This window comes from Salvia splendens, chromosome 9 (genome assembly GCF_004379255.2).
Source record: "Salvia splendens isolate huo1 chromosome 9, SspV2, whole genome shotgun sequence".
Taxonomy (NCBI): domain Eukaryota; kingdom Viridiplantae; phylum Streptophyta; class Magnoliopsida; order Lamiales; family Lamiaceae; genus Salvia; species Salvia splendens.
In genome coordinates, this window is record NC_056040.1 from 27,661,897 (window position 1) to 27,680,382 (window position 18,486).

Genomic DNA, 18,486 nt, shown 5'->3' on the forward strand with positions numbered 1-18,486 from the left:
CCAACACAATTTCAATACAATGTCAACACGACGTCAACCGTTGACACTGTGTTGATATTTTCTGTTGATGTTATTTTGTCATCTATTAACATTTTCTAACGGTCCATATCATAGTTTGAAGTCTGTAGAATATTTAGAGATTGTGTTTGATTACATCCCTATGATATTGACTATTGTCTGATATATATGTGATATATCCGTTGAGTGTCTTATTCAGACTATCTGTTGCGCACCTAGGGCAGGCCAGAAATGGGTCCGATCGACCTCCACATGGGAGAAACATGTAGTGCATCATGATGCAGGCTTGAGTTTTAAGCTCGAGTTCGATCGGTCCACACGCGGTGGAAATAAATGTGTAGCATGGTATGTTGGGATTTGCACAACAGAAATTGTAAATTAAATAAGTTCACAAAAGAATCTATTTAGGAGATTATGTGAATCGATTCAATTTCATGCTTCAACATGTAGAGACATATTATTGCAAATTAATCACATAATTTTAATATTAAATTATGATATTGAATCTTACAATATTGATTCTCCAAAGAATCGAAGTGGCGTGCTACTTCTCCACATGTAGATCTTGAAGCTTTATTGCAAAACTAAAGATCTTATAACCTATGACCCAACTCTAGATCTAACTTCCTTGTGGGAGGAATCTATTAGAAAATATAAGGATCATGAAGGAGAAGACAAGGAAAATCAATTGCACAAACTTTGCAATTTCGAAATCTCCTATTAGTGAGGAGCTCGAAAATCTTGCAAGCTTGGAGGCTAGGTTTAGGTTTTGTGTGATGTGTGTTTTGTCACACAATATACCTGGATCGTTGGGTGAAGAAAAACCCGCACCTTTGGTAAGTCAAAGTAGTAGATACTCAATATCGTATGCTCAATGCTAACGTACATTGATTAAGAAATTAATTATCAAGACCTCGTCTTTCAGTAGATAGCATAAAGACTTGTCTTGCTGTTAGATCCATTCAGTGCTATACCACACCAACGTCATCATATTTCAATAACGCTTAGAAATAATCGGACTGACATTGCAACCTTTCACGATAGGTAGTCTAGGCCTATCTAGGTTGAGCGCAGCCCACAACCGGTCTACTAAAACAAAGACTTAGACTTTGTTATGTTCACTTATACATTTAAATATGCAATAAACATCTATTAAATGTAAAACATAACAACATTACGACAAAAATAATCTGTTGCATTTATTGGAAAATAATAATTAGAGTTTTACAGTATTCAATCACTCGAAAGGTGATTTCTAGATACAAACCCTAACACTCTTGGTTCTTGCTTTGTGATACTTCCGCTCTATGTGTTTGCTTGCTTTGTGAGCTCTTGGTTCTTTCGAATTTGCCACAGCACCAGAATTGTCACAATAAACGGTGATGCTCTTGGGCAGATTCGTAACCATACCTAAATCCATAAGGAAGTTCTTGAACCATACTACCTCTTTTGCAGCCTCCGAAGCGACCACATACTCGGCTTCCATGGTCTAGTCCGCGATGCATCTCTGCTTCACACTCTTCCAAATTACGGCTCCACCTCCTAAAGTGAACACATATCCTGAAGTAGATTTTCTCGAGTCCTGACCTGCTTGAAAGTCTGAGTCAGTATATCCCAAAGGACAGAGCTCGACTGCATTGTAAACTAGAGCATAGTCCTTAGTCCGTTTAAGGTACTTGAGTATGTTCTTTACGGCAGTCCAATATCCTTGGGCCGGATTCGACTGATATCTTGCCACCATGCCAACATCAAAGCAAATATAAGGCCTCGTACAAAGCATAGCATACATGAGACTTCCAACTGCCGAAGCATATGGAATCCTTCTCATTACTTGTATCTCAGACGGCATTTTTGGGCACATCTCTTGAGATAGATGGATGCCATTTCTAAAAGGTAAGAAACCTTTCTTGTCGTCCTGTATGCTAAAACGACTAAGTACTGTGTTGATGTAAGGTTCTTGAGATAAGTACAACATCTTATTTTCTCGATTCCGAAGAACCTTGATCCCGAGGATGTGTCCAGCGTCTCCCATATCCTTCATCTCGAACTGGTTTGACAACCAAGTTCGCACTAATGGCAACATCTTTTTATTGTTTCCAATTAGAAGAATGTCATCTACATACAAAACTAAGAACACTACATTCCCCTTCTCAACTTTCTTATATACGCAGCTTTCATTTGGGCACTTTTCGGATCCAAACTTGCGAACAGTTTGATCGAAACACTGGTTCCACGATCTAGATGCTTGCTTAAGGCCATAAATGACCTTCTTAAGCTTCCAAACCATGTGTTCTTTGCCTTTTATGGCATATCCTTCGGGTTGTTCCATGTAGATGGTCTCCTCAAGACCGCCGTTTAGAAACGCAGTCTTGACGTCCATCTTCCATACATCCCAATCCATATAAGCTGCTATAGACAACAATATCCGGATCGATTTGAGCATGGCCACTGGGGAGAAAGTCTCGTCGTAATCGACACCTTCCTTTCGGGTATACCCTTTAGCCACTAGTCTTGCCTTGAAGACTTTAGCTCGTCCATCGGGTCCACGTTTACGTTTATATATCCACTTTCTCCCAATGGCAGTACAGCCTCCGGGTAAGACGGACAAATCGTAGACGTACTTGTCTATCATAGATTGTAGTTCCGAATCCATTGCTTTCACCCATTCGCAATGATCGACATCTGCCAGTGCTTCCGCAAAGTTCTAGAGATCTAATACATTGCTGTCCGAGGAGTGATCCATGGATTCCCCCAAACCAATTTATCTGTCGGGCTCATGCGAGACCCTCCCACTGCGGCGCGGCTCTACAATGCTTGGTGTAGAAGTTGAAGTTTCGGGAATTGTTTGTACACTTGGTACTTGTTCTTGGTTAATGGAACTTGTGACAGGAGTTAGCTCTTCAAGAGCCACTTCACTGCTGGGTTTATGATTCATTACATAGTCTTCCTCTAAGAATGTGGCGTGAGTGCTCACAACAACTTTCTTATCTCGGACACTAAAGAATTCATAACCTTTCGTCCCTTTGGGGTACCCTATAAACATACATACCTCCGTCCTAGATCCTAGCTTAGTTGGATCCTTTTCCAATACATGAGCCGGGCAACCCCAAATCTTGAGATGTGCTAGATTGGGCTTGTGCCCCGTCCACAACTCATAAGGAGTAGTAGGTACGGATTTTGACGGTAAATTGTCTAATATATAGCTTGCCGACAGCAAGGCATATCCCCAAAATGAAGTAGGTAGCCGTGCATAACTCATCATCGATCGGACCATGTTTAATAAGGTCCTGTTCCTTCTTTCAGCCACGCCATTCTGCTGGGGCGTGCCCGGTGCAGTCAGTTGGGATTAAATTCCCGACTCCGATAAGTAGTTCAAAAACTCAGCACTGAGGTATTCGCATCCACGATCAGATCGCAGGCATTTGATACTCTTGCCATGATACTTCTCCACTTGAGCCTTAAAGTCCTTGAACTTGTCAAAAGACTCTGACTTGTGGGTCATCAAATAGACGTATCCAATTTTCGAGAAGTCATCAATGAAAGTGATGAAGTATCGAAAACCACCTCTTGCTACAGTAGACATTGGTTCACATACATCGGAATGAACAAGCTCAAGTACTTCCTTGGCCATATTGCCCTTAGCCTGAAAAGGCCTCTTGGTCATCTTGCCTTCTAAGCATGACTCACACTTATGAAAAGGTTCCTCCTCTAGACCTTTAATAAGATCTTGTTGAACAAGAGAATGGATCCTCCTTTCATTGGCATGACCAAGTCTAAGGTGCCATAAATACGTTTCGTTCATTGAACTTGAAGTTTATTTTCGTTTCTTTGAATTTTCGATGTTGTATTGAGTTCTGATTTGCGATTATTAAACTGTGTAGATGTGATTGTGTACATATCGTTTTCTATGATACCACGACAGATATAAGAGCCATCTTTCTTAATAACGCAGTTGTCATTAAAAGAAATCGAATATCCATCAAAAACTAATTTAGAAACTGAAATTAAATTTCTTCTAAAAGAAGGTATCAACAAAACATTCTTCAAAATCAAAAATCTATCACTACTAAAACGCAAATAAACGTCTCCCACTGCAACGGCCGCCACTTTTGTAGCATCGCCCAGCTGGACTTCGATCTCATGATCACGCAGCCGTCTTGTCACATGCATTAAGTCAGGATCAAAACAAATATGATCAGTAGCTCCTGTGTCAATAACCCAAGTGCAAGTAGACTTCAAAGCCAAACATGACTCGACTACTAAAGCTTGGTGCATACCTGTAGCCTGGCCCTTTTTAGGGCAGTCTGGCTTCCAATGCCCCTTTTCACCACACTTGAAACACTTCCCCATGGGCTTCTTGTTTGCCCTCTTCTTCTTCTTTCCCTTAGCCACTTTGCCCGATTCTGAGTTCGGTGCCTGCCTTTTTCCTTTGCTAGGCTTAAAGCCAGAGGAACGAGGCGCCGAAGTCATCATGGCCGCCTTAGCCTGGACCATAAGGTCCTCTGCCGACTGAAGTTCAGTCAACAGCTCTGCCAAGGTGTAGTTCCTTTTGTTAATCTCGAAGTTGAGCTTGAACTGTTGGAAGCTAGGGGGAAGACTCTGAAGGATAATAGTCACCTGGGACTCGGGATCGATCGTCCTTCCCAAGACCTCAATTTGGTTGAGGTGGCCCATCATCTCGAGGACATGGTCCCTCACAGACGAGCCCTACTTCATTGTCTTCAACATGATACTCCGAAAGGCTTGAGACTTAGCTGTTCGATTCTGAGTACTAAAAAGATTCTTGAGATTCTGCATGATCTCAGCGGCAGTTTCCATGGCTGAATGCTGATGCTTGAGCACTGATGACATAGATACCAACATATAGCACTTAGCCATCTCATTCGCCTTATGCCACCGTCTGTGTGCATCTCTGACTCCTGCCGCTGCATTGTCCGGCGGCACTGGAGGTCGCGGGGTTGTGAGTACGAAATTGTACTCTTCTGCTGTAAGAACGATGTCCAAGTTTTGCTTCCATTCTATGTAATTTTGGCCCTCAAGTTTGTTTTCTTTAAGAATTGCAGAAAGAGGATTGAATGACATATTGACGATTTAATTTGTACTGCAAAACAGAGTATTTACCATTTGTCATAAACTTATGTAAGAAGTTTGATTAGATTAACCATAAAACTTTTCAAAATGTTACAACTGCAAAATTAAAATTTTGTATCCTCCAAAGGAGGTCAATACGCATTAAAATATTACAATTTTACTGGTCACAATCATCAACGAATAGTCCAGAGACCACAAAGTGGCATGGCCGCCTAATGTTGCCTAAGCAAGACCACCAAATTTAGCATTACAGAGTCTCATTCCTACAACACACTCCCATAACAATGCTCATGTGCTACTAACAAGATCAAGCTATCTCATAAATCCTGTGTGAACTTCTGAATCTCGTAGTTTCTTAGGATTATTGTCCCCACAGAGCAGGTGGCGATAATATTGGAAACCACATTCTAGTTCATACTATTTATATTTGAGAAGTCCGCCCTTACGAACTCGCTATTTCTTAGGATTATTGTCCCCACAGAGCAGGTGGCGATAATATTAGAAAAAAGCTTCATAAATTAAAGACCAATCGATGGAGACTGTATACAAATGTTGAGTTCGTAATTACATCTTAGATAGTTTGTGTTATGGTTTTTATTTAATTATCCTTAGCCTTGAGGCAGATTAAGGCTTGATTAAATTCTGTTGGTATTTAATATGCTGGATAATTAAATCTTTTGTTCATAATTTGGGTCTTCCTTTAGGAAAATAATGTTCTAGTATTTAATTCTTATTCATGTCTACTATAAGATATATCTAAAATAATTAAGTTATTTAATTCTTGTAACGCCCGTACTTTTTAAGTACTAATTTAATATATGTCATGAAATAATTAATAAAATTATTTCGGATGATATGCTTCTCGTTAATTTTTCTTTGGAATGGAGTGTAGTATTTATGTGTTCATGTGGAATGAGATGTCCCTTTTTATTTAATTGTGGAGTTTTTAGGAGACGTGTTTGAAAGTCTCGTTGAAGTAATGATGTTGATATTGCTATACTTGGCATGATTGAATGAGATGGTGGAGATGGATTTTATAGTACTTGGCGCGTTTAAGTCAAGGATCGGTTGAGGAATTTGTATTTGGAACAACACCAAATATTAATTGTTGCGTCAGGCGATTTTAATCTCCGTTGGAAACAAGATGAAGAAATTAATTAAAGTTTCCGTGAATTTTAATTAATAGAAAGGAATGCGAGAATGTAAAGTATATACACTTGGGCTTCTCAAATAAAATTGGAGTCCAAATGTTTATATAAAAGAGATTTGGGCCTTTTGTTTTTTTAGTCTTGGGCTTATGCTTTTTAAAGAAATTGGGCCTTATATTTTAATTGGAGGTTTTATTTAAAGTTTGGGCCCTCTTTTGATTTATTTGGGGCTTCTTAATTAAGTGGAGATATAAGGTGGGGAAAAACTAAATATTGGGCCAATAATTTAATCGTAAGGAATTATTTATTTAATTCTCGGAATAATCTGAAGTACAAAATAAGTATATTTGCGAAGAGAAATAGTTGCAATAATTTAATTATGCGCTTAAATAATTTTTTTGGAAATTTATTCCGACGTCATGGAAAATACGAGGAGCCACGGAGGAAAGTATTGGCGTAAGCGGCCGACCGGCGTCGCACGTGACGCCTTGGGCGCCGCCGAATAATCGAAAATGCACGAAAACCGAGAAATGAGATAAAAGACTTTAATTAGAGTGCATGCATTCTAAATGTTTTCTATCTTGAGATTGATGTGTACTTTAATTATTTTTCGAGAAGGTGGTTCGCACGCTCGTTAAAGACGGAACGAGAAGTTGTTTAAGGAAATTACTAAGCTTTTAAGGTGGGCTTTATTGCTTAAACTCTTTATTTGCAAATGATATGTTTATGGTGAGATAAGGGTGGTTTAAATATTATGTCATGCCGTACTTTATGTTTTGAATTGCCTATCTGATTGTCTACTAGAATAATGTTCTACTAGACTTTGATGGTTAACGAATTCGGGTCTAACTAGGGTCTAAGCCCTATTTAGGCTAGTGCACTAATGGGGATCGTGAGCCATCCCTTGGGTCGGCCGGTCTAGTGATCGAGTTTGTGGCCACATTCTCGTTTCACATGATGGTTCAGATATGGTATATGATGGAGGATGACGATGACATTGTCCGCGCGGACACTATTTTATTAAGGAATGATTTTAGTGTTTCTCGACCCTTTTAAAGTAAAACCCGAGTTTCACTCAATGATGGCTAACATAACTTTATTGATGAAATGTATTTTGGGCATGAGTTCACTGAGTGCATCAAGTACTCAGCCCCTGCATGTGTTTTCCCTATGTGCAGGTTGAGCGTGGACGGGAGACGGAGGATGTTGAGCATTGGACTGAGACCATATTCAATAAACGTTCTGGTTGCTATTGTGTCTTCATACATAGTAGTAGCTAACTCTCAATTGCTTCCGCTACTCTAAGTCATAGAAATTCTTATGTTTTTCTTTAATCCGTTGGACTATTTTTATTCAAACTATGTTTCTTCGTGATATGAGACTATGATTTGATAATGAAGTTTCGTCTTTTGATCTACATGTCGTACCCCGTTGATTGTTTCCCCCTTCTTCACCGCTTCTTAATTCCCCACTAGTCATGACCCACCGTGCTTTCTATCCTGAGGAAGTGCGGTCGTGACAATTCTTAATAAGACATGAAAAGTTAAATTTGAATTATTTCCATGTTCAAGATTAGGAAGATTAGATTTATTATTTAATGTATTCTTACATATCTATCCTAATGAGGATTCTAGATATATAAATATTAGGAAACTATTAAATTATTCTCATCTATATCATCTAGGAATAAAATAATATTATTTATTTCCATAGATATAGATAATAATAAAAATATTCCTAAAATCTAGGTAAATCTTCCAAAAAGATTTTATTTTCATTAAATATTAATATTTTAATGATATCTTTCAATTAAAAATTAAATAATCATTAAAATAATCTTTCATCGATATCCCATCGCCCGAGGTTCGCACGAACGATGACCGACGAAGATCCGACGAGTTCGTCATCAGATCACTACGCGCACGGTGTCTCGGCCAGCAGCGCACGTCGCGCGCCAGCGTCTCGGCCGACTGGCTCGTCAGGCTTCGCGAGTGTCTCGGCCAGGAGTTCATGCGGTGGCGCGACTCCTCTCGGTCGCCTGGCTCGTCAGGTGTCGCGGTCTCTCGACCAGGAGCATGAGCGGTGGCGCAGCTCCTCTCGGCCAGCTGCGATGGCTTGTCTCAACCCATCTGAGACTCCTTGCTCCCACTGCTCCGGCACACGTCGCGCAACGTGGTGCGCACGTCTCGGTAAGAAGCTTGGAGCTTCGTCTCGGTCCTTCCTCCTAGGGTTTGGGCTATCGGCGTCTTGGTATCTCGGTGAGTTCTCGGTCTAACCGCCGCACCGCGCCAGCCACCGTGTCGACCTTGGTGCGGGCGCCGCCTAGGGTTAGGTCTCGGTCGGCGGCACGCATGAGCCCATGCTCGTCTGCGCATCGCCCCGTGACCCTCGATCCCTTGGCTCCCACTGATTCGACCACCCTGCCTTGATCGCGCGTGGTGCGATCCGTCTCAGCGCGTGCACCGACGGATCGCACGTCTTGTACAATCGAAAAATTCAAGTTCTTTGATTCGATTGTTCTTGAGTTCAACATGCATAAAATTAAACAAAAACCAACAAGAACATGCTTCGAAATCAAATAACACATGCATACATGAATTTCGTGAAATTTAAATCCAAATAATCAGAGCCAAAGACTGGCTCTGATACCAATTGAAGGGGTTAGCAGTGGAAGCGTGCATAAAAAAACCGATCACATGAATTTGATCTATTTAGCTGATTATTTAGACAAATTCTATTCGCGTAATTTTCTCACGTATCATGCTCATAACTTGTATTATAATCATGCTTTAGATCAAACAATCCCTAAAATATGCATACTACGGAGTTAGCCAATTTACTTCGTTGATTCACTTAAGAATCGAAGATGGCTTGCGTCTTCTCCACCTGAAGATCTTCAGAACTCGACCTCAGATCTTCTGACTGGTGTCCCAGACTGTAGACTGATATTTGTATGGGAAAATCTCACCAGTGTACTAGGACTTAAATAACGAAGACAAAAATATGCTCACGAAAGGAGAAGAATTTCGATCCTCTCTCAAATCTGAGGTGGACGAAATTTTGCTATAGAAAAATATGTATTTTCTGTCTCCTTTATTCTCTTATTTATATTAAGTCACATATAGGGCCCAGTCAGGGATCTAAGGAAGAATTTGGATATGGCCTCACCCAATTAGTTTTTTTTACTAATTAAATTGAACCCACAATTTAATACAAGCTCATATTGGAATATTACAAGCAGCCACTACAGAAGTAATATTGCACTGCCTTTCCAAATCCGAAATTACAAGTATTCCGGGTTTCCTTTTATTTGTTTAATTCATTTCCCGCGCTTAAGATAGAAACATCAATTAATTAATTAATGTCTGTTATATACTTAATTAATTGACATATTTTAATTAACAAGAGTGGACTTAGCAAGAAACTATTATTTATTATTCATAGAGTAATCAAACTCCAACTAGCTAGGTTCCGAATAATAAAACCTTGTTTCAAGCTCCTCTTGTGGATGTTATCAAACGAGACTCTCCTCGAGCACGATTCAATATAATAGCAATCCTAGCACCGCCAGATAATGATCACCACTACCCAATATACCTGGATCGTTGGGTGACGAAAAACCCGCACCTTTGGTAAGTCAAAGTAGTAGATACTCGATATCGTATGCTCAATGCTAACGTACATTGATTAAGAAATTAATTATCAAGACATCGTCTTTCAGTAGATAGCATAAAGACTTGTCTTGCTGTTAGATCCATTCAGTGCTATACCACACCAACGTCATCATATTTCAATAACGCTTAGAAATAATCGGACTGACATTGCAACCTTTCACGATAGGTAGTCTAGGCCTATCTAGGTTGTGAAATTCTTATTTTTCTTTGTTCAGGACTGACTGCGTACCTTAAATTGAGCGCAACCCACAACCGGTCTACTAAAACAAAGACTTAGACTTTGTTATGTTCACTTATACATTTAAATATGCAATAAACATCCATTAAATGTAAAACATAACAACATTACGATAAAAATAATCTGATCCATTTATTGGAAAATAATAATTAGAGTTTTACAGTATTCAATCACTCAAAAGGTGATTTCTAGTATACAAACCCTAACACTCTTGTGGAACGAATCTATGTAATGAAACTTCAATCTTCCAATCTAGAGTCTTCAATCTTCAATTCTCTCTTAAAGGTGTTCTTGGGGTGTGTGTAGAGTGTGGTAGGCAGTATGTGTAGAATGAATCTTAACCCTAGCCTTTTTCTCCTTCAAAAATCGTGTTTCAGCAAAATTAATTCGTCAAAACAGAGTACCCGGCCGGGTGCATTGATACACTGTAAATTCACCCGGCCGGGTGGTCATTTTCGACCCCTTTCTGACTCTCCAGTGCTGAATTTGAGACACCCGGCCGGGTGAATTTCCTGGACAGCGCTATATTTGTAAAACGACCATAACTTCTTCTACGGGACTGATACCCACGCGAAGCTCTTTCGAAGAAGAAGAGAATGATATGCATTGGGGGCTGATTGGACTTCAAAATCTCCAGTAAAACTGTCTCAAACTAAGGCTGCTGCACATCAACATATTTTGTACCTTTTTTACACATTCTTAACAAAATGATCAACATACCAACATAATAGAAAAATAGATATAAACACGCCTAATAATAGATGAAATATGATCAAATTCATACAAAACCACTCTCTAAAACCATGTAAATCCTAGTATGTCAACTCCCCCAAACTTACATAATTGCTAGTCCTCGAGCAAAGAGAAAAAGAACTAAAAGAAGACTTGGATTTAAAGGGGTCTAGACATCATCATCGTTTCAAAGGGTATGAAATTAAAGAGCATATCAAAATACAAATTCTATAAAGTCAAGCTGTCGAGTGCACTTCTGCTACTAACTCGTATATCACCTTGGATTCATGCTCTCTCAAGATACGTGTATGTGTATCTCACTCTCAAAAGTGTATGTGTATGAAAATAATACTCTCAAATCAAACAAAAGTGAATAGTTTACCATATGCTTGCTCAACGTCTCACCTCTCCTCTACTATGTTATGTTGTGACAATAAATCAAGGATCCGAAAGGTCTTTTTCTTATGGTTGTAATGTGGCTCTTTGGACGGTAGGGAATATTAAGGCTAAAGTGGCTGAAAAGTATAAGAAGCACAAGTACCCACATATTAGAATTCCAACAAAAGATCATTTCCCAAATCAAATCTCAGATAAGTAAGACTTTGTCGAACTTCTTCCTCCCATCCGATCCCCACTTATTTAGAAACCAACCAATAACTTTTCTAGACTTCGGCTAGCTTATACCTCCAAAAATTTTCTTGTTTTTTTTCTCTAGACTTCGTCTAGCTTATACCTCCATTTTTTTAACAATCTCACCACATCTTAAAGATATCTTTTCTTACTATATTCTTCCAGCTCTCATTTTTTCATAATTTATTACATGTAGAGTCTAGGATTCCCAACCCAATTGATTAGCTTGTCAAATATAAAGACTTAAGGCTAAAAATTGGCTAACAAAAGGTTATGAGTATGGTTAGTGTTTGGATAAAGATATGGCTAACAAAAATGGCCTAACGTCATCTCCTCTTCCTAAAATCACTTGTAGACTTAAGAAGACCAAGAGCAAGTTCTAGAAACATATAGCACGATTGATAATACATCACACATGAAAAGATTAAGGCATAATTCTCACTCGGGTAATAGCATGAATCAAGGCAAACAAGAAATTCCTTACTTATGCACCTATCACTCGGGTGGTCATTTTCGACCCCTTTCTGACTCTCCGAAGCTGAATTTGAGACACACGGCCAGGCGAATTTACAGGGTAATAATTCACCCAGTCGCTTGAGATTTCTGGACAGTGTAGTGTTCATAAAACTGCTATAACTTCTTCTACGGAACTCCGATTGGAGCGTTTAAGATACCCACGTGAAGCTCTTTCGAAGACGAAGAGAATGATATGAATTGGGGGTTGATTGGACATCAAAATCACCAGTAAAATTGTCTCAAAATAGTCAACATACCAACATAATAGAGAAGTAGATATAAACACGCCTAATAATAGATGAAATATGATCAAATTCATACAAAACCACCCTCTAAAACCATGTAAAATCCAAGTATGTCAGCTCACAACAACACCTTCAGAACAACATGCAAACGAATAACGACGTGGTGCATAAGCTACAGGACGCCTAACAGGGACAAAAGGCGGCCATGGATATGTTTGTAAAACAACTTTCTTAGATAGCTACTTCCTTAAGTGAGATGCGTGGGAACGAAGGAAGAATCCCAGCTACAGTCAAGCCACCGAACAGGACAAACATCAACCAAATCACCTTGAGATTAGGACGAGAGTACAAGGGACCGACAATGAAAATTAATGAAGGAGTACCTACTGTGGTAAGCGAGGAATGAGATAACCCAGTCTAGCAGAATGAAGATACTGAAACAGGGGAAGCGGAAACAGGAGATGGCATCTAGATCGATGACTTGAGGAAGCCACTACCCCAGATGGCTGAACCGTTCCCCCTAAGTCCATGAACTGAAGTGGAGAGTGAAAAAATAAGGATGGAAATTGAAGAGTATTCCAAGGGAAATTCCAGCAACACGGTCAAGCAAGTTAAACCATTCCCTTATCGAGGGGAGGTCACGAAGAAGAAAAAAGATACTGTGGATTTCATGGAAATTTTTGATAAACTGGAGATCAAGCCACCATTCCTACAAGCTCTGAAATTACCTCTTTTCAGCAAGTTCATCAAGGAATTTTTGCTGGGAAGACCAAATCCGATGGGAAGATAGTTATCAGAGAAAGCGTTTTAGCGGTAATCCAAAAGAGGAGGATGCCATCAAAGCGGACCGACCCAGACATGTTTACCTTGCCTATTTCAATTGGAGATGTGAAAGTCGAGCATGCATGTGTGATCTAGGTACGTCTATCAATGTGTTGCCGCTTTCAATTTACCTTGCTCTGGCCGCCGTTCTCAAACCAGCAACACTCATCCATCTTCTCCCTCTCTCTCGACCAATTCCTTCCATCTGTTTTGTGCCCATCACCCGTAGCAAAATGTCTAGGTTAGGAAGTCTAGAATTTTGTTCATCTGTTGAATTTCCTTTGTATTTAAAGTTGGTTACTTTTCTTTAATTTGTTGTGTTAATTAATTGATTTTCAGAGAAAAACTATGAAGTTATTTTTTCCATGGTATATTTTTTTTAAAAAATAAACTTCTATAGAAAGGAGGAAATTATTACAAATAAACTCCTCTAGAAAGGAGGAAATTAGCTTATGTCAAGAGGGCTCGAACTCGGCACCTCATACAATAATGTCTAAGCTCCTTGCCGCTAGGACAAAGGCTCTGGACCCATGGTATATCATGGTGATATAATTGCTAAAGAGATTTGTCCGATGTAAATTAGGACATATTGAATGCTTGAGGATCTAGGATATGAATTTCGTGGGATCAAATATAACAAAGTATTAATAATATATATAATATTGTATTTTTAAAACTATTAAAATAATAAAATTTAACTAGTTCTATTTTTTATGGTACATTTCTAAGAGTTTTCATATCTAAAATTTACTCCTATAAAATTATTGAAGTAAAATCATGGTTTCAATAATTTAAATATTTATTTATAAATTTAAATTTAAATAATAATTTCTTTGTTATTCATCAATAATATGAATAAAATAGAATTTAAGTAAAATTATGTGTTTTAAAATATTTTTTATAAATTTATATTTAGATATTTTTAAATAATATTTTCTTGGTTATTGTCAATAATTTGAATGAAATAGAATTACAATGGATTGGCCAATAAAAAAATTGAAAATTACGTATAGAATTACAATGGATTGGCCAATAAATAACAATAACAGTCAAACCAATTTACTTATTCAATTAAATCAGTCATTACTTTTTAAGTGAGCCCTCGATTTGAAAAATAAGGGAAGAAACGGTTGTCTTCCTCGACTCATTTAGTGAGCCCTCGATTTGAAAAAAAGGAAGAACTCTGAACTTTTCTGCCTCCGGACTTCCCCATATTCCTCCTCTAGTCTTCACAACAAGTTTTCTTATTCCCCTCTTGTTTACCTTCAAATACTGAAGGATTCGGAGGAGGTGGACCTTCCGTGGGGTCGGAGGTCAAAGGTCGATTATTCAAGTTTTCCGGCAATGCTCGGTGGCTGGCGGTGGGGTCGGCCGACCCCACCTGGGTCCGTCAGTGATTATAGTCCGAGTAGAATGGAGAGTCAAGCCGCACCGAGAAGCCTCTCGCTAAACCTCCGCCGCCGTTCCTCTCAACAGCCACCGCGTCTTCAGGTAATCAGTTTGTATTTTCTTTTTTTTTCTTTGTATAGTTTAGATCAATTTGTTCATCATTTTGGGGTTTGTGTTTTAAAAGGATTGATTATGTTTTTGCTTAGATTACATGGTTGAGGTCAGTGTGCTGAGGGCTGCTGAATCCATAGTAGCATCACCTAATTTAGTATTGTTACATTGTGCATTTAGAGTTGATTTTGAGAAGAAGAAAGGTTGAGTTTGACCAATGAACATAACAAGATCCCCTCTTCTACTTGAAATTACTAAAATAAGGGGAGCATCTTTATCTAGATGAGTAGGGCTGTACCTAGTAGTGTTGCCTTGAGCATTTTCTCTGTGTTGGATAAAGTCCGTCCAATTTTGAGAAGTAAATGATTTTGTGCACTAATTTGTTAATCCTTGTTCGAATGAGTGTGGCTACTGGCTAAATTTTCCTAGTTTCTTTCTCAGCTCTCAGAGTGTGATCTGTTCGATTAGAAAATGGTTAGAAAATGGTATGTGCTTCTCCTTGGTGAAATCTGATTTTTTTCACCATCTTTCTGCATCGATAGACGTTTAGGCCAATCTGATCAAATTCTGGAATGCTTAATTGCATAGCTAGTGAAATAACCACACCAGCCGGTGAATATGGATTACAAGACCTATTAATACACCAGTCAGTGAAAAGGTTGGGAAAATGAATTTATGCTGCTTCTAAACAAGACCAAGTGCATTTCTTATATTTCCGTCTTTTACTCTCTCTTTGATCTGTTTCTGGAAGAAAAGTTAATTAAGGCTTTCTTGTGACTTTTGTTTCACTGGTCGGTTTCATGATTTAGTTTAAATAAATTTGGAAGCCTTTATCAAGATTAAAGAAATACATAGGCCATGCATGTTTCCGTGTCATGTAATCATTGATTTATATCATGTCTGAAAAACATACGCACTTTTAACCAACTGGATGATGAAGTTCCTTCCAGTGTATACTAAGTAGGTCCTAAATGGTAAGGCCACATGATTTACCGTGTGGAGAGTTACAATGGTCTCTTGATATTTTCTCTGTGCTAAATGTGGATTTTGTTGATGTTTTTTCGGTTGAGTGGGATTTACTTATTAGAGCAATAATACTAGCAAATAACTGATAAAAATTTGTTCAAAGTGTTGTGTTAATTTAGTCCATTGTGTATGGGTTTGGAATTCATATTGTTTGGATTTTGTCCTTGTTGCATTGTAACTTTGTTTACATGCAGTCCAAACGATTGATGGGGAAATAGATAAACAAATTTCTGTTTGGGGAAAGCACAGAGCAGTGTTGTGCCACTTTTTCTTATGCTAGCCTTTATGCGCAAGGTCAAATGAGCTCTTTGTGCTAAGCCAGGCCACTTATCACATTCACAACGAGTTTATGAGGTGATTCTTTGACAAATTCTAGGACATCTAGTTGATTCAAGTGGCCAGATATATAGTCTCTAGTTCATCTTTGTTATCTTTATTTGTATCTCATTTAATTTTGTCATTTTATTTGCAATATTTTCTGTTTTCTAGGCCAGAATCGGTCCACCCACCCAGAGCTCAAATGCATTTCCACTTCTTCCCCCGCTTAGTTAGGAGGTGGATTTTCCATGATATTTGCATCTCTACTTCTGACCAAATAAGTGGTAGCCTATGGTAGCATTTACTCATCTGGCCTTGTTAGCATTGGAATTGGTGCTATGCCCCAGACACTGGAAATTGGCTCTGACGATATAGAACCTGTTGGATCCCAGATTCCCATACAAGGTTTGTTTAGTTTATGGTTTCTTTTGATTTTCATATCAATTATTAATTATTAGTTGTTGTTTTCCTATGAGTAAACCCTGCGAGCAACAAAAACAAAAAGTAATCAAATTAGTAAAATTATGGTAGTCATTTTCAGTTCCTTCATCTCACATTTCAATTGGTGATGGTCCACAAACTCCGAAAACGACATCATTCCTTCAGTCTCTCATGCTTTGGCCAGCTACTGATGGAACCTTCCAGTTACGCAAAAGTGAGTACATTCTGTTACATATCAGCCATTATTTGCTTGTGCACTTTTTTACCTGTGCATTTTATTCATGTAGGAACCTGGAAATGCTGCACATCCTACTAATGCAGCTCAGTCTTCCAAGCATCCTGGGACAAAAACCACTTATAACCTTTGGTGATGCATTAGATATGTGCCGTACCATCTCAGAGAAGGTATATACACTACGTGCCATAACTCTTTAAATGTCAGTTTCTTAAATCTAGTGCCCAAAAAATTGCCTCACTTATGGTGGGACGGAGGGAGTACAAAATTACAAACTATAGTTATAGGTTTATTTTGCTATTATCTAAGTTGGCATCCTCCAATATGTTGATGTCAACTTATTACGTGGTATTTTTTTTTTCTAAAATGACATGGTGGAATGAGCCTAAAACTTTTAGAATGCTCACTCTTCCAACTCTTGATATGATCATGCGTTTTACCTAGACTTCAATTGAAGAATACACATCAACATGGTATGAATGTTAGATAATGAGCTAATTACTTGTCTAAAGCTGCATTAGTTTGCATCATGGGCATTAGATTCCTATGTAGGTGAATTACTACTTATATAACTGGTTGCAAAGAACTGAGCTTAAGCAGATTGTTCTTGCTTTGCTGAAAGTACGCACTAATTCTCCAATGATGCATTGTATAATTTCATATGCCGGCCTTGGTTTAGATGTGGGAATGATGTCAATCCTACATTGTATGTAAAATTAATGTTCAAAATGTATTTATTATTTTGTTAAGATTTATATGTTTTTCCTTGTTATTAGAATGAGTTGTTTGGATGATAAAACCTCATTTTCATATATTTCTACATATGTGTGCCTGTATTAGATAATGAAGCACTAGTATGAATAGCAGCTTCCGAAAAGGTTACAAATTCTGTTGGATTCTTTATCTAGAACTTGCTGTCCAACATATTAGGTTGTGTTTAAGTTGATACTTTTGAATATGCACTTACTTGTTACTTATGTTGTACTTCATTTCTTTATTTTTATTTATCAGCTTATTTATATAATTGAATTTGTTTGTTTTGTATTTGTTGTGTAGGAGTTGAGGAGGAGCTAACTTCTAAAAGGGTTATTAGTGTAGACTTCATTTTTCTCAAGGGTTGATCTGCAAACTTAGTTGTTGCTTACTAACTTCTGGAGTCCTAGGTTTCCCATGCTTCAAATAAGTGATAACAGTGTTCTTTGTTGTCCGATTTCTTGAGCTAAGGAGAGAGAACTATTCCGGTTTTGAAAAAGTAATTGAAAAAGTCATAGGGCCGATCGACTGAATGAGAGCTTTATGAGTTGCAATCTTGTTGATATTGGTGCATAAAAATGATTTAGGCAATAGGAATAAAAGCCTCGTATCCAAATTATCACATGCCTGACCCTGCATAAACCCCTAGTGAGCCAGTTTGAGCCCAAAAGCCTAATTTCTTTGTTGAAAATTTTGAAGTCACTATATCAGCTTACCTATTATATCCATTTGTTGGCCTATATTTTCTTCCCTAGTCACCAAAATTAAAGTGCTAGCACATCCTTGGGAGGGTATTATGGTGGCAAGATAAAGATGGAAGTTTTGGACCATTCATTAGGTGGTATTCATTTGTACTGAGATACAAAGTGAGTGAAAAGCTGTCACTTCAAACGAAAATAGAATAAAAAGGCAGCCTCTCGTGTGTAAAAAAAGGCCAAGGCTAGGAAAAAAAAGAAAAAAGGCAGCCTTTCATGAGTAAAAAAACAGCCAAGGCTAGAAAAAAAATATATAAAAAGGCAGCCTTTCATGTGTAAAAAAAAGCCAAGGCTAGAAAAAAAATAAATAAAAAGGCAGCCTTTCTTGAGTAAAAAAGCCAAGG

At 38.3% G+C, this 18,486-nt stretch overlaps 1 long non-coding RNA gene across 1 annotated transcript; it reads left to right on the forward strand.

The window, feature by feature from the left end:
* The first annotated feature begins 14,221 nt into the window (after positions 1-14,221).
* On the forward strand, positions 14,222-18,389 carry LOC121747700. Its single transcript, XR_006039306.1, has 6 exons — positions 14,222-14,605; positions 15,835-15,994; positions 16,130-16,363; positions 16,500-16,613; positions 16,687-16,804; positions 17,691-18,389. It is a non-coding gene; the product is annotated as an uncharacterized LOC121747700 (long non-coding RNA).
* Positions 18,390-18,486: the final 97 nt, after the last annotated feature.